This window comes from Antechinus flavipes, chromosome 4 (genome assembly GCF_016432865.1).
Source record: "Antechinus flavipes isolate AdamAnt ecotype Samford, QLD, Australia chromosome 4, AdamAnt_v2, whole genome shotgun sequence".
Taxonomy (NCBI): Eukaryota; Metazoa; Chordata; class Mammalia; order Dasyuromorphia; family Dasyuridae; genus Antechinus; species Antechinus flavipes.
The window spans coordinates 159,099,781-159,126,507 of record NC_067401.1 but is presented as its reverse complement, the minus strand read 5'-3'; the positions used below and the strand labels follow the sequence as shown (position 1 = coordinate 159,126,507).

Here is a 26,727-nt window from a genome sequence, read left to right as displayed (position 1 = left end):
AGACATTTCCTCATACTAATGTCTCTATTAAGATTTGTACTTTCACCATTTCCCTAGTCACAAAGACACAAAACCATGAAGTCATTTTTTTTTTATTTTTCCCATTATTGCTCCATCTAATCAGCGGCTAATTCCTATTGATTCTACCTCTATAGAATCTCTTACATATACCCTCTCAATTCTCACAGAAACTATTCTGGTTAATGCTCTCATAGCTTCTTGACTAAACCATTCAAATAGCTCCTAACTGGTCTTCCTACTTATACTTTCCCCAGCCTCTTCAATTCATCTTTTTTTCACACTGTTGTCTACATCATCTTCCTAATGTAATAAGTCTGACCAGTTCATTTCTCTAATGGAAAACTTTTCATGCTTTTCCAAGCAACATGGTTCCCTGTTGGTTTTCAAATAAAGTACAGAAAGTTTAACTTCACATTTAAGGCCTTCCACAACATGGCTCCAAACCAGTTTGTTTTTCAGCTTCATCATATACTACTTTCCTTTATCCACTCTTTGTTCTAGTCATAGATTCTTGATTTCATCCATCTTTGCTTTTTGGTACATTGTCACTTATTCTTATGATGGTCCCTTTCAACATATGCACCCCCTAAAATGCATGCCCATCCTTCATGGCCAAATTCAGAAGTCATATCTTCCATAAAGCTTTTTAGAATCCTCTGACTTAAAAGTGACTCCTCAAGAATAAAAGTCCCTGCCTTTAAAGAGCTTGTAACCTACTAAGAAAAATAAAGTGACCCTAGATAATTTAAAATAATTTCTGGGGAAAAGGGCACTAGCAATTGAGGGAAATCAAGACAGGTTTCACATGGGGGATGACACTTGAACCTTTGAAGGATGCTGGGGATTCTAAAGACATTCAGAAAAGTCCTTCTGCACAAAAAGACAATCTGTGCAAAAGTCTGGAAGTAGATTATGGAATGTTGTCCATGAAGAACAGCACATACATCAGTTTGGCTGCAGAGTAGGGTGTGTGAATCAGAATAATGTACAATCTACTAAGAAGACAAGTTAAAACCAGATTGTAAAGAATTTCAGAGACTGAATAGGAGTTTATATTTTATTTGAGAGCCAGTAGGGAACTAATAAAACTTTTTGAACAGAGTACTAGTATGGGCAGACCCAGAGCCATACTTTAGCTATACTTTGGCAGTTGTTTAGAGGATGGATTGGAGAAGGAAAAGATTGGAGGCAAGGTCTCCAATTGGGCTATTTGTAATTATTAAAACAAATGAGAATTGTTGAGAACCAGAATTAATGAGATGGAACAGCAGTTGGGATACAAAACCTTTCCCATCTGCTTTCTAGATATACTCCCATGTACTCTTTCCCACTACTTACCCTACTAAAATAAAAGTTCCTTTAAGACAATTACTATGTATTATTTCACTTTTGTCTTTCCAGTGTCCATTATCATGCTTCAGAATAAAATAGAAATTTAATAAAATTGAATAAAACTGCTCTTTCCAGTAAAGTAAAAGATAGTAACACTGAAAATTAAGGAGGTCAGGTTTGGGATTGGACTTAGAAACTTGTTAGGTATGGGAGAGGTTTATAATACTTTTTATTTATTTGTAATATCAAAGGAACAGGAAGAAATAACCAAAAAGTGACAAATAGAAGTAAATATGCAGATAAAACAATCATACTAGTTCATATTAACATAGTACTTTAAAGTTTATAAGAAACTTTATACATATATGAACTTTTGCATACATATATATGTCATCTTATTTAATTTTATTTTAAATATTTTAATTTTTAAAACAGTTTTTTGAGGGATGTGATAGTATTACATCCATTTTACAGATAAGAAAATTAAGGCTTTCAGAAATTAAGTAATTTCAGGTCTAGAATTGAGGCCATCTAGTCAAATCTCCATATTTTACAAATAAGGAAACTGAAAACTAGGAAGACTATCACTTGCAGGTCATATCAGTAATGCTCAGTCCTCTTACACTAAAGCTAGTGTTTTTTTTTTGCTGTGCCACGTCTCATTTGCCTAATATCAGAAACTAGAAAGTATCTGAGCCAGGATTCAAGCAGAGATCTTGCTGAGGGCATATCCACACACTGTTTAACTATGCCATTGAATTGTTTGCAATTTGTATTTCTTTGAAGTTTTCTGAAATATTATTTGTAATTTATAACAAACTAATTGGCATCTTTATTCATTCAGCAAACATTTAAACACTATACAATATACCATGTGGTAGGCATAAAAAAAACTTATCCCAAGAAACTTTGTAATCTAGTTGTAGAAAGAAAAAATATGAATAGACAAATATAATGCAGTACAGTGTGATAAATGCAGAGGAGGATTATTAAGTGCTGTATAATTAGATAAAGGAGAAAAAAAGAGATTGCTCACAGAACCAGCAACTGGAGAATGGGAGTGGAGAAAACAGATGGTGAGATTTCTCCACCATAGAAAACTGAAGAGAAGGATCCTATTGTGCATTAAAGAAGGTAATAGAATTATCTGACCATAGAGTTCCAACCAATTAGGTAGTCAAATGATGCCCTAACAGAACTTATGAACTAGAAGAATGGGCTGGCAAAGTGACAGGGGAAGTATGAAAATTCAAAAGCTTATGTAAGAACAGAAAGCAGATTCAGTCAGAAAAGTAGAATACAAAGAGATTAGTGATCTGAGGGGAGACACTCAATTTTTAAGACTGGAAAAAAAGAACAGATTTCTAAATGGTGATTAGGGTTTAAGGGTCAGTTGTAGTTAAAGTGGAGTCAAGAAGGTCATTAAAGTTGAAGAGATCAAAGACTTTTAGATCAGGATATTATTAATTATTCAATAAATATATTGGAATTCATAGGGAGAAGCTGATAGTGAATGAAAGTGGGAAACATCAATTTTTACAATTCACTTGTACATGTTGTACAATCCAGTTCTGCTATCATTTGAGTTATGTATTCTCATAAAGCACTGAGTTATGCAGATGGTGATGGGATAAATGGGAGTTAAGATCACATTCAAAAATTTTATCAATATACTAAAATTGGTAGCATGGTTTTATACATGTTAAATGGTTTCAAAATACATAAATATTGTAATAAATAATAGCAGTATCTTCAGCCTTGGGCTGCTGCTTGACTTCACCAGCAAAATTCCAGACCTCTGACAGGAGGCCCTAGAAAAAAAGAGTTGAACTGGAGAGTTTCAAACTAGGCCTTCTCCATCCACAGCAACTTCCACACTAGAAGATGTACTCTACCTTGAATAAGACCTGAAATTTATTTGTAGAACAGGACAACAGAAAGGTTATAACTTTTGAATTATTGTGAATCAGTACAATTTTCTTCTGCATTCTCCCTGTTTTTCATGGAAAAAATTAGGCAGAAGCAAACCCAAAATTTGAGTGATGTTCAGAATGCTGCCTAATAAGTCACTTGCATTAGAACAAATTCATGTTTTCAAAACATAGTACTATAGCAGAACTGACTGCACTTAGTTTCAGTCTCTCACTCTTTTCTCCACCCACTGGTTTTAGACATTTTAAAAAACAAAGATCTTGCAAAAGTAGATATTTTAAACATTTATATATTTAAAACTTGTTATACCTTTCATATCTTTCATCTAGTCCATGGTATATTCCAACTAGCTACTCCTCTTGGAATTTTTAAATTGCCAGAAGTTATCAATATGTGGTTCAAGAAAGATGCCTCCCTGTTATAAAGCATAGTAAGTTAAAAGTTTTAAGTGTAGCCTGCCTGAGAGAATAGTTGCACTATCAAACTGTCTACCACAAAACACAACAGTTTCAAGCAGCTTGCATAAACATAGGCTTAGATGAAACAGTACTCACATTATCAAGGCTTTGTGTGTCTATATGAATATGTTTGCATACATATACAGACTTTATGTACATAAATACATATATTAAATAATCCATTCATGAAATACTTTCCCACTGAAAATTTGCACCTTCAAGGCAAACTAGTTTTAAGAAATAGTTGCCTAGACACTGTGAGATTAAGAAACTTGACCAAGCATAGCCAGTAGATGTCAGATTCTGCTCTAGAACCCAAACCTTCTTGACAAGGCCGATCCTCTTTCCTTTATACTGAGATGCTCCTCATATAGGTTAGTAAGAAGGTTTGGGACTAGGAAATAATTTACCTTACTCCCATCCTGAGAAAATAACCTCAATAAAAGAAGAAACTAGACACTATTAACAGGCTTTTTTTCCTAAGAGAAGTACATCTTAGTGGGGAGAAAATGGAGAAAAAAAGTGAGAGGTTACCAAAGACTTTAATCATTAAATTTCCATAGCAGTAGATTATGAGAACAACTAATTTCTTCATTTCCTGAATTTAGATTACCATTTAGCATTACATGATTTCATGCAGTGATATGTGAAAGGAGCTTTGCTTTATTTTTCTATTGATAGTTTCCATATATATATATATATAAAATTCTACAATTTCCAAACTAAAATTCTGAAACCTAATTTCAGTAAAGCAAAATGAATAGTGAACTTAATGTTTACACACTCCAACATCTTTCCTGCATAGGGTCAGAAGACTAGCTCAACTAAATGGAAAAGAAAATTCTTTCTCGAGGTTAAGGAAATGCTAGCAGAACAGAAAATGTAAAATTGCATCTCATGTTGAAAACCTAAAGTCCCTTCTAAGGGCTAAAGAATTAAAGTTTTAAATATCTCCCTCTGCAGGAGAAAGAGGGGATGAAACAGCTGCAAGTCAGGGAGTGTTAGGCTACACAGTAAAATCCAAACACCCTTTGATGGTAACCCCTGTGGTGGAAAACAAAACAAATGTGAGCCATTCCCAAACAGTGCCTAATAACCTCAAACCTCTTGTTAAGAGTTTGTTTTTAACTTTTAAAGGGGGTTATGTAGATATTCACTGTGATCTATTTTAATCTTGTGGGTCAATAAACCTGGAGGATAACTTCAAACCAATATCAGCATATGCTGTTTCTCATAATGTTAAAGGAAACAGCTGGGCTCTTGATTTTCATTCCCCTATTAAACTTTTAGGAAATGCACTTGGAAATGATATATGAACAGTGTATGTGTTTTCAAGACTGGTGAAAAGAAAAAGAAAAAATAGCTTCCTAAATTGTAAACTGCTTAACAACATGAAGAAGTATCTTATTTTCTTTGTATTGTACCCAGCGTAATGCACTAAGCATAGTAAGTATACGGTGCTCTCTGAGTAGGCTGCTCAGTCTAGGGGACAGTACACCATTTTTGGAGTCAGAAAGCCAAAGGTGAATCTTGCCTCTTATTTACTACCTACAGCTTGATTTAATTTCCATCTCAAAAAAAAAAAAAAAAAAAAAGATGGGGAAGAAAATTGAACTAGATTACATATAAAATCTCTTGCAATTCTAAATTCTGGAATCCTATGAAATGTTGCTGATCAATTGAACATGTGATACAAACTTTAAAGGACAGAGATTATTATTCCTTTTCTCAATCTTCATTCTCCTTGTCCTCTGCAGCCTTTGACTTTGTTGATCATTCTCACCTCTTGGATACTCTTTTTCTAAGGAGATTTCTAGGAGTCTTATTTTCTCCTATTTCTCTTCCTCCCTCTCTGATTAATTCTCATTGCCTTTGCTGGGTCTTTATCCAGGTCATACTCACTAACAAATGATGTCTCACAGGTTTCTATTCTGAGCCCTAAATTAGTTCCCACAGATTCAATTATTATTTCTAGATTGATGATTCTCAAGATTCAATTATTATTTCTAAATTGATGATTCTCAAATCTACTTTTCAGACCTCATCACTTTGCTGACCTTTAGTATCACATGTCCAACTACCTATCAGACATTTCAAACTGAATATGCAGTAAACATTTATTAAACTCAATATATCCAAAAATAAGCTCATTTATTTTTCCCTCCCAGTCCTCTCCCTTCCAAACTGCTCTCTTAACATCAAGGATATCACTATCATCTCAATTCCTTCAGGCTCACAATGTAAGCAAGCATCATCCTCAACTCACTAACTGTCACCACCCTACCCCATTCATATCCAATCTATTGTCAGAGCTTGTTGCCTTCCTTCTCAAATATGCTCCCTTCATTCCTCTGATATCTCCATTCCTCAATTGTAGTGCCTTCTCTCTCTTGACTGTCACCAATTTATCCTATACATAGCTTTTTGTATGTAGTTGTTTACAGGTTGTTTTCCCCATATAGTTATTAGCTTCTTGAGGGTAGAGACTTTTTTTTTTTTTTGCTTTTCTTTGAACTTAACTAATTGACATATATCAATTATACCATTGCTGGGAGCCAGTATATCTTTTTTTTTTCCCCTGAGGCACTTGGGATTAAGTGACCGTGCCCAGGGTCACACAGCTAGGAAGTGCTAAGTGTCTGAGGTCAAATTTGAACTCAGTTCCTCCTGACTTCAGTGTTCAGCTAATATATTTTTAAAATATTGTAGATAAATAAACTTTACTATAAAATTGAGTTGCATTTTTGTAAAATTATTTTTCTCATTTTAAAAGATAGTTTTAGAGCTAGGAGGACTTTTTGAGATCTTCTAATCAGCCCATTAGAAATGTGGAAAGTGAAATCCAGAAAGATTAAGAGATTTTCCCAAGGTCACATAGGTAATAAATAGTAGAGATACACTTGAAACCAATAAACATCCCTAATTCTAAGGTCAGGTCTCTTTCCATTGACCCACAAAAGAAACTTGTGTGGATCAGTACCATACAGTCCTTTGAGTTTACAGACATTGTTTATATTCTTCTCCATTTCTTTTTTCTGACATCATTTCTTTTTCAGACAGTATCATAATAAATATCCACATTTCAATACATTTTAATATTAAAGATTATCTTGAAATAAAATCATCACTGATTTTCATATAATCTTTGTCTAAAATGTTCAAAAAATTAGTTTTTATAAAGAATGAACTAAGACATTAGTTACCTTGATATCAAAGCTTAGGCTGGTTAAATAAGAATTACAAAAACAATATTGATATTAAATGGGAACCACTGAATCATATATATGGATCCCTACAGGCCAGATATTAGCTTAAAAAATCACGTAGGATTATCTGTGTTCTTTTATATTTTTATTTCCTTTGTTAAATTTTCCCAGTTACAGTTGGTCACTATTAGGAGAGTTGCATAAGAGTCAAAAGCTGCTCTAGTAACATTTTCAATTTAAAGCTGAGGAAATAATGGTCCAGAGAGCAATGGTGGCTTACCTCAGGTCATTTTAAGCCCAAGCCCTTTAACTTCACATCTGTCACTCTTTCTTCTACTCCATACTGCTTTCCAAAATATGACCCCAACTGGTCAATGAAAAAGCATCCTGCAGACTCCTCAGAACATGGGACAACAGTAGGATAATCCAAGATGGTTCAAAAGAAGAAACTAAGAGTGAAATTAGGTAGAATTAATTTTCTCAATAAGGATTTAAAAAACACATAGAGCAGAGCTTTTAATAAATGAATACACAATGAAGAATCTTTCCAAATTATTACTGGTACTTTATAACCTGGAAGATCTTCCTCGAGTCTATAATTGACATTCTCCTCTGGTATAAAGGATCATGTTCCTTAAACCTGCCTCCTTCCTTGTGTGACTGCTGTTCTGTACCTTTTTGTTCCTGGCAAGTCACTCTTCTCCTGGCTTGTTGTGTTGTCTCCTACTGGTCTAGTCTTTCTGATCAAAGATGTACTGTCTGGAAAAAAAAAAAAAAAAAAAAAGATGTACTGTCTGATCCAAATCCAATTTCACTAATCATTGAGTATTGAAGGAAAGAAGGAAACATGAGAGAGAAACTACTTTCTCTCATCTTCTCTCTCTCCCTCCCCTTCCTCTTCCTTCTCTCTCTCTCTTTCTCTCTCTCTCTCTCCTTCTCTCTCTTTTCTTCTCTCTCTCCTTCTCTCTCTCTCTCTGATGGACTGATAATTGTATATTGTCTTTCCCATCTGATTAGGAGATCCTTGATAGCAGGAATTGTTTTTTGCCTTTCTTATATCCCCATCACTCTAGTACAGTACCTGGCACATAATAGGTACTTAATAAAAATCAACTAGTTGACTGACTTATTGTTACTAACCATCAGCTTTGGGGTACATCTATTTTTTTTCTGTGCGACATCTAGTGACCAAAACCTCATCGTCCTCTCAAACTGATTAACGAATTATTCACATTTGATAGTAAAGGTATAGGAAACTTCCTCGATTACTAGTTTGAATTGCTTGATTGATTCAACTGAGGCATTGGACCTTCTGTGACAACATGAATTGAGGTAGAACTTCCACCATTATAATAGTAATAAAGTAATGTAGAAAACTTAATGTTTCTATCTCAGAACTATACAAATCTAACAAAAATATAAGGAAATAGAAAAAATAAAAGTGAACAAATTGTTGGAGAATTTAACAATAACAATATTGTAAATAAAAATGGCTAGCTTTTATAAAGTATCTTAAACAATCATCAGAGAAAAATTATATCTCCAAAATATGCATTAACAAAATAGAAAAAGAGAAGATTAATTCAACATGTAATTGAAACAACTAAAAATTTTAAAATCAATAAACAAACCCAAAATAAGAACAAAAGAGTATCTTAAAATGGAAAGCTACATAAGGAAAACAAAAAAAGATTATCAAATCGATAAATAAAAATAAAATCTGGTTATCTATAAACACAAAAAATTGATTCAGTCTTAGCTACCATGAAAGGAAATGAAACCAAATTAGTAAAATTTTAAGAAATAGAAATGGTAAAATCACAACAGAGAAAAAAAGAAAAAGAATTTTCAGAACCCACATACAATACAGAAGCAAAACTAATCATGTAAAAGAAGTAGTAAACTACCTACAAGAATATAAAATGTCCAAATTAAGGGAATGTGAAATAGAGATAGTAAGCAATCAATTATCAGAAAATGAATAATTCATAAAGAATTACCAAAGGAAGAAAAGGCCTTACGCCAGGCAGATTTATAGATAAATTCTATCAAACATGTAAAGAATAATTAACAACTTTTCTCAGAAATAAGAATACATTCTGCTCCACTCCTTTTACAAAGCAAATAATGTAGTAATACAAAAGCATAACAAATTCCTCTAAAAATGTTAATTCAAACTTTTAACTAAAATGCTAACAAAAAGATTACAGCAATATATCTAAAACTTAGTATTATTGAATTGAATTTGTACCAGTAACACAACAGTGGTTCATCAACAGGAAAACAGTTAATATAGTTAACTGTTTTAAAAACAAAAACAATCCAAACCACGATTATGTGATTGAATGGAAAAAGTACTTATTAAATACTTATTGATAGGAATCACACAGTAGGAAGAAACATTCATTATTTATAGTTGAGACACTCCAATGTAATAAAATCCTAAATTAAGTTATAAATTTAATAATATACTAATCATAATACTTTGTAAAGATAGGCAAAATAATAACAAAATACATTTGGAAAGCCAAAAGTTCCAAACTATTGAGGGAAATCATGGAGGAATTATGTAAGAATTAAAAGAGAATAATACTTCTAGACTTCATTATATACATAATGTATATTGTATATACTTATATACATTATATACATAGACATTATATAGCAACAATCTTTGGAACCATTTTGTACTTGCTGTAAAATTGAAATACAGCTCAATGGAACAGACTAGGTGATTTTTTAAAAATCAATAATCACATTGTCAATAAACCTCAGAATATAAGTTATTTGGAGAAATAATCACTTTTTTAGTAACTGCTGGGACAATTGAAAATGATTTAGCAGAAATTAATTTCCTACTGAAATCTTATACCATATAATCACAGTAAATTCAAAATAATTATGTAACCAATGGGTCAGCTAAACAAAAAACTGAGAACCAGATCAAGTACCTTTAACAGATATCAGTAAGAGAAGAATTCTTACCAAACAAGGGACAAAAAAGATCAGAAAAGATAAAATCAGGAATTTTGATTACACAAAAGCTTTTTCATAAATAAAATTAATGTACTTTGCTGGTTATGAAGTGAAAATTCAAGCTTGTTCTGATTGTCATTTCACTTATTGTTAGTTGGAACATCCTTTATATGGTTGTATCTAGTTTCTTCCTTTGAGAATAGTTTATATTTTTGGGCGCTTGTACATTGGGAATTAGTTCTTTCTCATAAATTTATATTCCCTACATATTTTATATATAAGACTCTTATAATTTTATGATGCAGTTTTTTCCCCTAATACATCAAATAGCTCTGAAAATAAAAGAGAAGCATTGTAAATATTCAAGGAATTGTGTACAAAACTCTAATATGCCAGTGATATAGAAATATGAATTTAAAATTATTCTGCAAAGCTATTTAAAATCATGCAAAAATTATGTTTATGGTCTATAAACTAGAGTTTCAAAAGAAAAATCCCAAATTGAATCTGAGATCACATAGGATTCTTTTAGGTGAAGTGGTGGATAGAGCACTACTTTGGTGGTAGGAGGATCTGAGTTCAATTCTGTCTTCAGACTCTTTTTAGCTCTGAGCCACTGGGTAAGTCACTAAATCCTGTTTGCCTCAGTTTTCTCTTCTGTAAAATGAGCTGTCAGTGACAGGTTAATCATTTCAAAAATGTGCAGCATAATTTAGAAATCCAAATACATTGTTCCCCTTTCTGGATACTTACCTTCATCTCCCCTTCTTCCTCCTCCACACATATATATACACACACAAAGAATTTTTAAAATTTTCTTTCTATTGTCTTCCTTCCTCCCACTAAATTATTAGCTACTTGAGGGCAGAAACTGTCTTTTCTGTATTCGTACAGTGCAATCCTCTGACTCTTACTAGCTCTGTTACTCTGGGTAAGTCACTAAACCCTGTTTGCCTCAGTTTTCTCTTCTATAAAATGAGCTGGAAAAATCAAACCACAAACCACTGCAATCTCTTTGCCAAGAAAACAACAAATGAAGTCATGAATAGTTGAACAAAATTGAAAGAGACCAAATACAACAACAAAGGATTCTTTTATTTACATTCTTGAATTTAAGTCCTCAAGGTATTATGGGAAAGTTCTCTCCATGGAAAGATAACTGGCACATGAATTGAACAAACTGCCTCATACATAATTGGATCTTAATAAATGTTTATTGACTGATTATGCAAAAGTATACTAGAATATGAATATGTTTGACACAGCAGCTTAATTGCTATTTTTATATGTATATGTATTTATACATTTTGTGTATATCTATATAACATCAGATTATATTAAAGATATACATATAGGTAAAGATATCTATCTATCTATTTACGTAAAAAAATCCAAGAAGGTTAAAACAAATAGTCTTTGCCAACTTCTTTGACTTTTAAAATATACATTGCTGTCTCTCCAAATACTTTAAGGTAAATAAGTTCAACTCTTAGTAATTTCTATTCTATCTCATTGAAAATTTGTGTAACACTTCTTAAATAAACAGTAATTTATGTCATTATGCCTGTGATAAACCCTTGTCACAAGAGTTTATTCTGGGGGAAAAATCCTAATGCTAACTTAAGTGTTTTCTAAAAATGAGCTTATCTCAGTTATTATTAGACTACAAATCTTGCCTACTGCCTTCCATAGAACCTCATTTTTTTCTTTTCATAAACCTAAAACTCTTTAGTTGTTTTAAATTTAAGAATGCTTCTTTTATTTGCTCTGCAAATATATGAAAGATCATGACTTGTCAGTGATTGTTTTCCAGAGTATTTAGAGGTTGTGAGGGGGGGGGGGGAGGCGGAAAGGGGGGGTGTTCCTCTTAGATAAGGGCCTGGGTTTTATCTTCTTAATGGTTAAGAGGAGAGATTCATATAGAAATTCCTGTCAATGTTAATTAAAGTTCTATGTATCAGTGAAATATTAACCTTCTTTGTACTGTTTTCTGTTTTGTGTAAAATCTCTTACAAATTGGGGGGGGGAGGGGTTGGTGAGCAAAGATAATTATTTTCTTTAAGGGAGAACCCTTGTAATTCTGTAGTTTAATTTAAGCATGTAAGAGCTAAAGCTCTTAGTTTGTCTGATTTGAAAACAAAATTGTCTTAACACATTCTTAGAAATACCTAACCAAATCAAATAATTTGAAAATAAATTTTAGTGAGTGCAGTTTCTTACCCATTGATGAAAAATTCTCATTTAATGAAGCCAACTGCTTAATTGTGAGGCAGTTTGGAGTAATGGATAGAGGACAGGGCTCTGAATTAGGAAGTCCTCCGTGAAAGCCCTACGTCTGATACATGCTGACTCTATGATCCTGGTCAAATAGCTTACACTTTCAGTGATTCCAGGCAATTAAAATATAGATTGTAGAACAGTGACATACTGTATTGGTTGAAGGAGTTTTTGGAGTTCTTTATGCTGATAAAATCATAATTCCAGACAAAAACAGACAACTTAATTCATTAATTCCCAGTTGCCTAGCATAGTTCCTAACACATACTAGGTATATAAATGTTTATTGATTGTTCATTGATTGGAGCCTCACAAGATAAATCTAATTCTGTGTTTTCATAGCATAGGAAGCTTCTCCTGCCAATGGAGCAGAGCACATCTGCTCTGCAATTTATACTCTTCAAGTGTCACCTGGTTCATTGAGAAGTAACTTGCTGAGGACCACATAACCAGGGTCTATCTGAGGTAGCACTTCCTGACTCTGAGGCTACCATACTATCTGTTCTATTGAATCATACTACCACTCACTATAGCTTTTCAAATATTTAAAGACATTTTTCTTGGTTTTAAGCTTCACATTTTTTTCAATTAACAAGCATTTACTTTCTCTCCATCCCATCTCCTCAATTTTTTTCTCTTCTCTCTCTCTCTCTCTCTCTTTTTTTTTTTTTTTTTTCTTTTGCTGAGGCAGTTGGGGTTAAGTGACTTGCCCATGGTCACACAACCAGGAATTGTTAAGTGTCTGAGGCTGGATTTGAACTCAGGTCCTCCTGACTTCAGGGCTGGTGCTCTACTCACTGAGCCATCTCCTCCCCTTCAATTTTTTTCTTAAAGAATGAAAAATAAAATTCTTCAACAAATATATATGTCAAACAAAATAAATTCCTGAACTAGCTATGTCCAAAGATGTGTGTCTCAGTCTGCAGCTTGAATCTGTCAACGTTCAGGAAGTAGATAGCTATAATTATGATTAGTCGTTTCTGATTGGGTTCTTTTTTTTAAAAGACTTTTTGTTTTATTTTTGTTTTACAAAATTTCCAGATTATCCTTTCAAGAGCTTTCTTGTAACAAAGTAAAACAATCAAGCAAAGCTAACAATACAGTGACCTTATTTGAAAGTGAATGCAACATCCTATACCTATTACATCTCTTCCTCTTTAAATGAAGAGATATCCCTTTTCTGTTCCTCACACATACTACCTTATTAACAAAGAAAGAATGAATGAATAAAAGAAAAAAGAAAGCAAGAAAGTAGAAGGAAGGAAGGAAGTAAAGGAGGCAAAAAATGAAACAAATTTCTTGTAACATAAATTCATATTCAACCAAAACAAAGCCCCTATTTAGCTGTATTAAAAAATATTTCATTCTCTACCCTAAATTCATTATCTCTCAAGAATCATAAATACTCATTGTATTGGCCAAAGCTCTGAAATTTTCAAAGTATGTCATCAAAATATTTTTATTGTATAAATTGTTCTCTTAGTTTTTCTCATTTCATTCTTTATCAGTTTAAAAAATTCTTCAAATTATTGATTTTTTTACAGTATTAAAGTTATCTATAAAGTATTTTAATTCTGCTTGCTTAATTCTGCATCATATTAATATAAATCTTTCCTATTCTCTTCAAAATCATATGTTTACTCATTTCTTGTAGCATAATAGTGTTTCATCAAATTCATATACCACAAATGAGCCAGTCTTACTCCATTTATGGACATACATTTAGTTTCCAATTTTTTGCCACCACAAAAGAGCTGCTATACATATCTTCACACTTGTAGAACCTCTTATTTCTTTGATATCTTTGGGTATAAGCCTACTAACAGTTCCATTAAGTAGGAGAAACACAATTAAGTTCTTTTTGAACATACCTTTTGAGGGCATAGTTCTATATTGTTTTACAGAATGGTAGACCAGTTCACAGCTTCATCAAATACATTATTATTCCTATATTTTCATTTTACCCTGCTTACTTCTTTGTAATTGTATCCTAAGGGTCATAAGATCTTTCCACATGACCTGTAATTGAAATGTAGGAAATATTTTATCTCATTCTTCACTTGGTACTTCCATACCAAAAGAGAAATTACAAAATAAAAAAAATTCTAATATAATGAGTTCAAATTAGAGATTCAGAATAGCTTTAATTTGAGGCAGCTAGGTGTCTCCGTTAATAGAGTCTTGAGCAAGGAGTCAAAGACTGAGTTAAAATCTATCCTCAGACACCAATTGCATGACTTAGGCAAGTCACTTTTTAAAAAAAAAATTCCTATTTGCCTCAGTGTTGGAATCCTGTTGCAAGTGAGCCCCTTCAGAAACCCGCTAATCTGATTTGATTTCCTATTTCCTTTGGTGTTTTCATCTTCCTTCCTGAGGTGTCAGGGAAGGCATGATCACCTTTTTTGGGGATTCTCACCTCCTTGAGAAGTCAGGGAGGTCATGACCACCCTATGTTCTAAAACAAAAGAAAGGGGGAGATGTTGGAATCTTTACAAACTGCTGACTCATAGAGTTGATAGATTATTGATTTGATCTTACAAGAAGATGTGTTGGCCAGAACCTGAAACAAGATACTAAGTAGAACTAAATGATACAATGCTTGTGTTTGCACCTTTACTCATTGGAGTTCACACCTTTGGGAAATTTCAGGGTTTAGTATGATATATCTGAATTCACACCTCCCTTGAAGCTCTTAGGGCCAGAGAAACTATGGGAGAAAACCCATAATCCCATTCTCTCAGAAGAGTCATATATAAGCCAGTGAAGAGTGATTCATTCGAATATTTTCCACTTGGCTGGCTGGTAGCGGAAGAAGAATTTTGAGAGGAAGAAGCTACCCGTGTTTCCCCGATAATAACACCTACCCCGAAAATAAGCCCTCCCCTTGCTGTGTAAGATTCCTCTCAAATAAGCCCTCCCCCGAAAATAAGCCCTATTGAGATTGCTACTGTAGTGAAGGTGATCCCCTGCGATACCCGCTACCTTACGGTACCCTCTGTATGCACTGTCCCCTCCCCCCCTTCAGCCCCCTCCCCCCCCCCCGCCAGTGAAACGCACGCCGCCTCAGAGCTGCATCCAATCAGAGCTGCAGCAGTGAGCACGTCATCCTGTTCTTCCCCAGTGATTTGCTTGCTGGCGCCATTGGAGGAGAGCTGAGGCAGGACAACATAAAAACCCGGTATGTAAGCGGGAGTGAGGGGGCATGATGGAGGATAAAAGAAGAACTCAGGGGGCATCATGGAGGATAGAAGGAGCACTCAGGGAGCATGATGGGGTTAAAACATTATTGAGGGGCATGATGGAGTGAAAAGAAGGACTGATGGTCATAATTTTATTATTCTGTCTTCATACATGCCTGTGTTTTGGCAATTCGTTTGGATGGAAGGAAAGCCACCCTCTAATCATCAGTAAGGGCAAGAAAGATAAGATTGAACGTGTATCAGGCATTTACATTCTTGAAATCGAAAAAGCCTGGGGTACACAAGCCGTTATAAGAAAGTGGGTTGATTTAATGCTGCCACTTGTTATGCGAGGTAACCAAAGAGGTCCGATAATCTGGGATTCAGCCAGCACTCACCGCGCTAAAGAAATGAAGAACTTCCTTGCAGAGAGAAGAATAGATCAAGTAGTGATTCCTGCAGGAATGACTGCCTATCTCCAAACCCTTGATATTGCAATAAACAAGCTATTCAAGGACCATTTGCGCATGGAAGTCAATGACTACATTGAAAATAGAATGGAAAGAAATCAGTGTGGAAACTTTGTGAAGCCCTGTCTGCAAGAAGTCGTGACTTGGATGAAGAAGTCATAGGATAAAATTACTGACAGCTGTGTCGCCAAGGCACTACGAGCAGGTTACCTGGACAAGACATGTTCATTTAAAGAGAGCTCTATTGCTGGACATGACAGATTGGGTCCCCTTCTTCTGAAGGAAATAGAGGCGCAAGACATCCAGGATGGAATTCAGCGTATGGAGGCAGCCTTAGTGTTAGTTCAGATCAATAATTACCCCAAATGCTGCCAGCTGGTAAAAATATAAATGTTTATTTCTCGTTCCAATTTAGCCTGCTTAGTTGAGGCCTCTCTCTCTGCCTGGTTCCAAGAGCTCCCTCCAACTTCTTGCAGAGAGGGCTTCACAAAGTTTCTGCGCTGATTTCTTTCCATTCTATTTTCAATGTAGTCATTGACTTCCATGCGCAAATGGTCCTTGAATGGCTTATTTATTACAATATCAAGGGTGTGGAGATAGGTAGTCATTCCTGCAGGAATCATTACTTGATCTATTCTTCTCTCTGTAAAGAAGTTCTTCATTTTTTTAGCGCGGTGAGTGCTGGCTGAATCCCAGATTATCGGACCTCTTTGGTTACCTCGCATAACAAGTGGCAGCATTAAATCAATTATGACGATGTTGTTGAAGAAGATGACATGATCATTATTGAATAAAGGTACTTTTTGTTCACATTTACTTGTTTATTAAAATTGCTGTCAATGTTCAATAAAATAAGCCCTCCGCTGAAAATAAGTCCTCTGGAGTTTTTCTGTCCAAAAAAATAAGAAGACAGTGTCTTATTATTGGGGAAACACGGTACAAGTCGAGAGTTGAGCAGGAGATTGAGAAGGCTCTCTGAGGTGGCTGGGCTCCTGCACTTCCCCCACTGAGACCAAGCTGGTCTGAAAGACTCACCAGAAAGCTAGCCGAGCCCCAAGTGAGGGAGACAAGAGATTCATTGCATCTTTGTGCTGGCTAGAGGCTGAAGAAAGCAGAGGCAGAGTCTGAGGGACAAAACCTTTGGATTTGGAGACATTCGGAGGGAGCTTTTGGAACCAAGTAGAGAGAGAGGCCTCAACTAAGCAGGCTAAATTGGAAGGAGAAATAAACTTTTGTATTTTTACTAGCTGGCTGCGTTTGGGGTAACTATTGATCTGAACTGATACTAAGGCTGCCTCCAGAAAACCTCCCCGAGAAACCTGCTCTCACCCCCAGAGAGAACCTTTATATTATTTTAAAGAAGAAAAAAAACACCACACCTCAGTGTCCCCAACTAGGAATAATAATAACACCTACCTCCTAGGATCATTGTGGGGACTAAATAATATAAAAATTTGCAAAGTCCTTAGCATAGCCTGGCACATAGTAAGTGCTATATAAACACTAGCTATTATTATTAATTTATATTTTTTCTAATTTTTAGTAACTGGGAATATTATTTTTTAAGTTTTATTTTTTCCCAATTACATGTAAAAACTTTTTAAACTTTATATTTTTTTTTAAATTTTGAGTTTCATATTCTCTTTCTCCTTTCATCACCACCTCCCCCCACTCCTAACAGGAAGCAATCTGATATGGATTATACATGTGTAGGCATGTAAAACATATTTTTATATTAGGCATTCAAAAAAAAAAAAAAAAACCAGACCAAAACACACACACACACACACACACACACACACACAGAAAGATAGTATGCTTTGATTTGTATTTAGACTTTATCAGTTCTTTCTCTAGAAGTAAATAGCATTTTCATCATGACAACTTTAGAATTGTCTTAGATTGCTAAAGATAGATAAGTCATTAATAGAGAAGTCATTCACAGTTAATCATCATACAATATTGCTGTTACTGTGCACAGTATTCTTATGGATCTGCTCACTTCAATTTGTATCCATTCATGTAAGTCCAGGTTTTTTTGAAATAATCTTGCTCATTACTTCTTATAACACAATAATATTCCATTATAATAATATACCACAACTTGTTCAGCTATTCACCAATTGATGAGCATTTTCTCAATTTTGGAAATTTTTTTAACCATTGATAGCTTGGGTTTCTTCCCTTGAAAATGATCATATTCTTTGATCTTTTATTCTTGTAAATTCAAATCAATTCCTTAAATAATTTGTAAATCAGCCCTTTAAAGATAATTTTCATATATATGTCAATATTTGTATCACTAATATTAACTATAAAACTCTTAAGGCCTTATAGGACCTATATTAGATTGGTCATATAGTAATAATAAGGTTTAGATTTAGGGAACCAAAACGAGATTAGGGTTTCTGATGGTCAGGGAGTTAAATGATAAGGTCTAGTGGCAGGTTCCAGGTTCAGGGAACCAAATGGAGAGGTTTGGCTCCCCTACAACCCCTTGGGATTCAGCGCAAGGATAGGGAATTTGGGGGACTCCCTACTGAGGGTGCAAAGGTTCTCTGTAAAAGAATTTTCAGACCCCAAAACCTAGATTGATAAAAGAGGTTTATTATGGGGATTGGAAGTAAGGTTAGAAATCCTGGCAGAGAGGCATAAAGTCTGGTTAAGAAATAGGTGAGGATAAAGAGAGGATTGCACTGGAAAGAGTATTCCAGGGACAGAAGCATAGCATGGCATAGCATAGCTGGCATGTTTGGAACCTCTGAAAAGAGAAGGTTTTAATTTGGCTCTTTTATAATGGGCACTTTAGCTGAAGGGAACTCCTGGGTGGAGTCCCAAGTTGGCTCATCCGCTGGGTTTCAGCTTGAGCTGGAATTTGAATTGAATTCAATGAGTTTCAGGACTGAGCTGACCCCACCCAGATAACAAGGATGAAACTGTTTGTCCCTCTGGGCAGGGTCCCTCACTGAGGCAGAGTTGAAGGAGATTTTCTCTTTTAAGAATTTTTAGAGTTTCAGGGTCCCCTCTTCATTAACAATATTTAGAGTCAATTGTATAAAAAAAAGGCTTTTTTTCCTTCATCTCTCCTTGACCTCTTCAAAGCATTTGATATTTTTGAATCTATCCTTTTTTGGGAAAAAAAAAAAAGTCCTCTCTTAGTTTCCATGTCCTTCAACTGTTCTGCTTCTCAACTCTTTATATTTACTGTTTTCAAGTTCCTTTTTTTTGGAGGGGGAGGAGAGGTGGGTTCTGTGTTCCTATTAACTTAACACTCCCCAATTCTTAATTCTTGACCTTCTGCTTTTCACTTCAGAGAACTCATCCATTATCATGAATTCAAATATCATCTCTATGTGAATGACTCTTAGATTGATAATTCTGGTCTTATCCTCTTTACCTAGCTACAATTCTGTATTTTCAGTTCTATTTGGATATCCCATTATAACCTCAAATTCAATGTGAACGAGATGAGGTGAGATCTTTCAAGACAGTTATGAAAATCAAGTAAGGCTTCATCTATTTCAAAGTTTGAGTAGGCCTGAAGGACTTTAAGCATTAAGTCAAGGGCATACTTAAGTCCCCTTCCAGCTATCCTCCTAAGGGCATACTTAAGTCCCCTTCCTCTTATCCTCCTATGACCTCAGTGTCTCCCTGTTTCGGTCAAATATGGGCAACTATGTACTTAGTGGTCAAGTTCAATTTCTTCGGTAGTTCCCGCTTAGAATGTAAGATCCTCAGCCAATAAGGATGAGGATCAGTGGTGGGAGGGGGTATTTGCGTTAGGGATTAAAAGTGTTGACCCTGCCCCCTACGGTGCTTCCTCCCTTCGATTGTCTGCTCGATGGTGGGACACCCTTCTCCTGAGAATGTATAATAAACTTTGCTTTGCTTCTAGAGATCTCTCCAGCTTTTTTTTTTATTAAAATAGTGATCTCTCACCATTTCTGAACCATACAAATACATCTAAAATCAAACTTTCCCCAACCACTTAGAATAGCTCCCATCCCAATTTTCCTATCTCGGTGACACCACATTTTTTCTCCTTCACTTGAAATCTTAGAATCATTTTTGACTCATTCCTCTCCTTTTTCTCCCAGTTCTCATCAAGTAATATAATCTCATGGATTTTTTCCTTCTAAATACCCTTTTTTTCTATTCCTTCCACTCTTTTGCCACCATCCTTTTCCAGGCAGGCTCTCAAAACCTCATGTATACATTAAACCCATAGCCTCCTGGCTAGCCCCTCTAACTCCTGAGACTCCTTACCACCAATCTCCTATGGTCCATGCTAGTGCCAGACTAATTTGCCTTAAATGCAACTTAGTCTGGCCCTTAATTGTCCTTTATTTATTATTTTCCCCAAACAATAGTCCAGCACAGATCATCAACAGAGTTCTTCACCTTCCATGCTTATTTCTTTTCATGCCTACAGTCATATTCTTCTCAACTAGAATATCCTCCTGTTTGCCCTGTATATAAATTCTCCCTATCCTTCAAGACCCAGATCAAATTCTACTTTCTCCACAAAGCCTTCACCTATTATTCCAACTTTTAACTATCTCTCTTTATTTTGAATTCTTGGAACACCAACATGCTTCAAATCCAAACTATAAATTACACATTGTTCCATCTCCTGGTATTATATGTGTTAGGTTTGTCTCTTCAATTTGATTACAATCTCCTTGAGAGCAGATATTGTTTGTTCTACTTCTTTGTCTCCCATGACCTTGAATACTAGGAGTATATGTGTGTGTGTGTATAAATATTTGTTAATTGGTTGATTCAGTACAACACATTTTTATTGTATGCAAGGCATTATGAGGGAGAACTAATTAACATATGATTTGCACAGTAATCTCCATTCTTTTACAATTGTCATGTTCTTATCACACAGAATCGTTTTCATAATTCCATGATATGTATATCTGCCTTGTGTAAAATAGAGAGTAGTGTCTATAGTTCATAGGGATCATCAGGATTAGAAAATGGTGCTTAAGGAAATGAGCAGCCTGAATGAAAAAAAGAGAGATAATTAGGGTGACCTGAATGAAAAAATAAAGAGAGATAATCAGGAATTGGTACAGGAAAGATATTTTGAGGGAGTCTATCTTGAACATTAAAATACAACATACTTATTATTGTATGCAAGGTATTATGAGGGAGAACTAATTAACATATGATTGGCACAGTAATTAATTACCATTGCTTTTACAATTGCTATGTTCTTATCACACAGAATCAATCTAGAAAATGGCTATTATTTTGGGGGAAAGGAGGAAGAAATGATGAGATTTTGCAAATACTGTGGAGACACACACACACACACACACACACACACACACACACATCTTTAAATTAAAAAAAAAAGAAAGAAAGAAACAACTACTGACAGCAAAGAAAGAAGAGACCTAGAGGTGGGAACAGAGCAATGTCTATTCCTTAAGTATGAAGCTCTAGGGTGGATCGCTTTTTCATCTTCTCAGCAGCCTTACACACCCACTGTGATTGCCTCCCATCTTGCCTTATTTGAAGCTTTCTCATACATTTTCAGTCCTGTGTACTGATTAAAGATTTGATTTTTATGTTTCAAAAAAGATTTTCTGAGTTGGTTTATTCTTGCCCTTCTTAAGATCCTTGTTAATTTTTTCCATGTTGGCATCTGATATTCATGTGCCTGAGGTTATAATTTACTACTTATACACATCTAATATATATGAAGGCATGTTTATATTATACATAGCCAGTATCATTTTGATTTTTACATGATATCTTTTTATAAGCTAAATTTTTCTATGGGATATACTTCCTATTATTTTTATGGTTTGGTTGTTATTGTTTTTCTGAAGTCAATATCACAATCAAGTCAAGAGGAAGAAATAAAATAAATACAAAATATTACCCTATGCTTTGATGTTTTATATTTTTATTTAATATAAAATTTTAAATCTCCATAATAACCATTTGATGTACCAAATCAGGGATAGAATTTTTAAGCAAAATATTTGAAAATTTGGCAACTAACATAGTCCTGGGTTTTCTTGTTTAAGATTCTTTTCTGTTTACCTAAGAAGACACCTAGAAGTCTTGTCTGACTTATGTATCATTTACCTTTTTGTGACAGTGAAGATTTGGAAATGCCCATTTCAATATAATGATTGAAAGCATGCCAGCTTTAAAAAGACCTTAAGGCTCACCTCATTGCCTTTATTTTGGTGTCACCAGTATCTGTTTAAGGAAATGAGAATTTCTTTTCTTGCTACTATCATCATTACACTTTTCTGTAAACCAGATGCATGATATTCTTCAAGCCTCAGAGCTTTGCAGCTATTTCATAAATCAACCACTACTCTTTCTCTTGAGCCCAAATACATTATCTAAATAACAGGCTTACTAACTCCCATATAGAATAAAGTGGGTCTTATGAGCAATAATGAATTAGAGTCTATTACTAATCAGTGTAGTGAATTGGGGACCAAACCACTTTGAAAAGAAAAACTGTGGTTTTAACATTTATGAAAGCAAAAGATAAAGATGAATATTAAAAAGGTTATTTAGAAATTTTATGACTATTTTAACTTATTTTTTACTTCACATTTAGTATCAAAGTACATAAGATATGCTTCAGTGAGCCTTGCTGAAAATGAATCTTTGCAGTTGCTGTGGAAACATTTTTAATACCAGATAAAATGAATTTCTTTAGAAGAATAGAGTGAACCTTTTCCTCTGGTACACACACACACACACACACACACACACAGAGAGAGAGAGAGAGAGAGAGAAACAACCCTTTTTATGTCCTTTTTTCCAAGACTTTTTTTTTACATACTCTTTTCGTATCATATTAAACTATAGTCTGTTGCTTTAAGTTCAAAATAAATCATAATAATAGTTAGCATGTATATAGTACTTCATAGTATTGTATGTATTGCATAGTACTTTGGGATTAGCAAAGCACTTTACATATAGTAGCTCATTGGATCCTCCTGATAATCCTGTGAAGTAGGTGCTATTAGCTTCCCCATTTTACAAATGAGGAAATTAAGACCAAGAGAGGTTGTCACTTATATAGTGCCACATATCGAGTGACTGAGGCAAGCCTTCCTGACTCCAAGTTCAGCCCTTTAACTATTATGTCATTATACTCTAAATATTTCAGATTCTGAAAAGTACACCTAAAGAATCTATTGGCTATCCACAATTGCTAGGGACTTATTCCAAAATACATCTTCTCCTTTTGTTCACTTTCTGTTCACTTGATAGCTGTCCACTCCTCCTTAGGCAGAATTTACCTATGGCTCTCTCTCGCCTTCTTGTGTTTCTTTCACCCTAATCCTCCCAAACCAGAAGTCCTCATGTTGCCTTTGGCTATGCAAAGCTCCTCACTGTAGACTCAAAATTACACCATGGTCCAAAATTGCCACCAGTATAATCTTTTCTTCACTACTCCTTTTATTACAGCCAACTCATTCTCTTAATGCTTATCTTACAATCTAATTAAAACAACCTTTATTAAAGCAAGGAAAGCTTCAGATTTCTTCTTTGACCCTTCCAAGAATCTTTGCTTATATGTTCAAGTGAATCTAATTAGCAAACTTTTAGGAAATGTGAAAAGAAATATTTTTGATTGGGGTCCTCTTCTTAAATCACATAATTTATCTTATTCCTCTCAAATATAAAGTTGGGGTGTGGGTGGAAATGAGGAAAAAGCAGTTCCAAGACATAACTGTCCCATCAGATCTCCACTTCTTAATGAAGGTGCTATTTACCACAACAGATGGAAATTAACCACCTTCCCCCACACTCTTGCCATCTTAATATAACCTAGCCTCCCTATTCCAGTGTTTATCCTCTCCAGACTTTCCACATTTGGGACAAGAGCTTCTGTTCAGCTGGAGGATCTTCAGATCCCTGAGTTATGGGGACCTCCTGCCAGAGAAGCAGGAAAATCTGTGCCCTCCTATATGTTTGTGTCTTCATAGTCATTGATGTCTACCACTTCAGTAGATGCCAATCAGAGTCACTTTTCAGAGCAGCTTTCTGCACTATTTGGTTGCCCCTTTTAATAATTAACTCTGAAAAACTTGATCATGTGAAAGTAATATCTTTTATGGTTACTATGTGAATTGCATATCATGTATCCATAATCAGCTGTATAGCATAATCACAATTATGTATGTCATTAAATATCTGCCAAATAATTTTTGCTACAAATTTCAATTCAGCATCCAAAGTCTATTCGTATATGCTCATTATTCATAGTTACCTTAGTAACTTTTAAAACTGAAATAAAATGTTACCGGTGGTATGCATTTGTAACACAACTATCTGGAGTAAGGCATGAATTATGTAGATATAGACCAGGACAAAATCAAAACAAGCATTTATCAAGTACCTACTTATATGCCAGACTCAGCGCGGGCCAATACGAAGAATGGAGCAATCCCCATTCTCAAAGCACTCACATTGTAATAGGTGTCTGTCTGTCTGTCTCTCTCTCTCTCTCTCTCTCTCACACACACACACACACACATACACACACACACACACACACGCGCGCGCGCTCTCTCTTTTATTATTTCAGTCATTTCCAGTATGTCCAACTCTTTGTGACCCCATTTGTTTTTGTTCTGTTTTGTTTTGTTTTGTTTTTAGCAAAGATACTAGAGTGTTTGCTATTTACTTTTCCAGCTCATTTTAGAGATGAAGAACTAAAGCAAACAGGGTTAAGTGACTTTCTCAGGATCATAAAGCTAGTGTCTGAGGCCAGATTTGAACTTAAGTCTTCCTGACTCTGGGGCCAGGACTCTATCTACTACATCACCTAGTTGCAAACACATACCATATCATGTACCACATATACACACACCACATCACACTTATCACACACATACCCACCATATCATGTATCACATATACACACACACAGACACATACACACACATAAATACCAATAATTACAAGGTAACTGGGGAGAAAGGACACTAGCAGTTAGGACCAGGAAATATTTTGTGTCAGGAGGTGCTGCTTGAGCAGAATGTTGAAGAAAGAAGGATTATAGGAAGTAGAGATGAGTAGGCAAATCTCCAGGCATAGGAAAGAGCCAGTGCAGATGCATGGAGGTAAGAATTGAATGTGGTTATAAATGGAAGAAAGACCTGGAATCATAGATTGGGAAAAATCTGTGTGAATTTTGAAGGGCTAAACTGTATATTTTAGCCTAAATAAACTTGGAAGTCACAGGACATTGAATGAATGACAGAGACATATGTATGATTAAGGAAAGAAAGTTTGGTAACTGTATGGGTATAGAGTGAGGTTAATTAAGAGGTATTGGAGAAGTATAAGTGACAGTTGATAAAGGCCTGAACTAAAGTAGTGGCTATTTAAAAAGAGAAATGTCTGATTCAAAAGTTGTGAAGGTAGAAACATCAACATTTGACGGTTGTATATGCAGTAAGTTACAAATTTGGGAGACTGTAAGAATGATTAATGCTTTTAATAGAATAGAAAAATCTGGAAGAATAGCGAATTTAGAGGGAAAGTTAAGGAATTTTGTTTTGGACTTGTTGAGTTCAGGGATATTCCAGAATAATTGGTTTGAAATGTATTGTAGGCAGTTGGTTATGTACCACTGGAGCTAGATATATTTATTTGTGTGCTATATCCACAGTTCTGAACCTATGGAAGATGATCTAGAGAGAGACAGAGAGAGAGGGGAAGGGGAAAGTTCGAGGGAAAGGGAGAGAGAAAGAGAGAGGGAGAAAGGGAGAGGGGGGAAAGAGGAGAAGGGAGGGGAGGGGAAGACAGAAGGGGGGAAGAGAGAAGGGGAGGGGAGAGGAGGAAAGGGGAAAGGAAAGGAGAAGGGAGGAGAGGAAGAGAGAGAGACAGAGACAGAGACAGAGACAAAGGGAGGGAAAGGAAAGAAAGAGGGAAAGGAGGAGGAAAGAGGGAAAGAGAGGGAGAGAGAACCAACCCATGACAGAGCCTTGGAGCACATTCATAGTGATGGGTTATGATATGGAAAATAAGACTAAGGGAGATTAAGAAAGTAATGAGCCTTATAGAAGAACCAGGAAAGAGTAGTGAAGAATCAAGTAGAAGAACCAGAAAATCCAGAAGGAGAAATTATACAGGAGAGAGTGATCATCAGTATCAGCAGAGAAGTCAAGCAGTAAGAGAATTAAACAAAACAGACAGACAGACAGATAGATAAATAGATAGATGATAAAGATGCCTATATATCTTGACAATTAAGAGATCATTGATTACTTTGGAAAGAGTTATTGAGAAAGTTGTAAGAAAACAGATTACAAAATGGTTGAGAATGATGAAAAATCATATCTCCAGCAAGAATTGATGGACTCAGAGTGCAGATTAAAACATTTTTATCTTTCTGTCTCTTGTTTTGTTTTAACATAGTTATTGCAGAAACATGTTTTGCCTGATTTCATATGTATACTTCTTGCCTTCTCAATAGGTAGGGGAGGAATAGAGGAAGAGAATTTGGAACAGAAAATATAATATAATTTTAAATGATTGAGTGGGAAAAGGGAGACAAAGTGAAGGCAATAAATATAGCTAATTTTTTCTAGGATAGATAAGAAAGGGAAGAGATGTAGGATAAGGGTTGAGGGAAGATTTTTTAATGATGGAGGAAATTTGGGCCTGTTTGTAAGCAGTAGAGAAGAAACCAGTAGAAAGAGATGTTAAATTTTGAGGGAGGCAGGGATTTTTGAGTAGACAATTTGCTGAAGAAAACAGGAGAGGATGTAATCAAGAAAATGGCAAGGACAAGGAGTGCTTCATTATCAGAGAGTAGGGGATAGGGGAGAGGGGTCATATCAAGAGGTTTTGAGATGAAAAGGAGGGGAAAAGA

The 26,727-nt window shown here is 35.0% G+C and overlaps 2 protein-coding genes across 2 annotated transcripts in view; both read left to right on the top strand.

Moving 5' to 3' along the window:
- The window catches only part of CEP112 (centrosomal protein 112), a 589,318-nt gene that overhangs the window by 538,552 nt on the left and 24,039 nt on the right, over positions 1 to 26,727 (top strand). The gene's annotated exons all lie outside the window — the stretch shown is intronic.
- ARSG (arylsulfatase G) overlaps positions 16,603 to 26,727 on the top strand; it is a 996,823-nt gene continuing 986,698 nt past the window's right edge. Inside the window, exon 1 of the mRNA XM_051995241.1 lies at positions 16,603 to 16,647. The gene's annotated coding sequence lies outside the window, so the exon portion shown is untranslated. The remainder of the gene's footprint in view (positions 16,648 to 26,727) is intronic.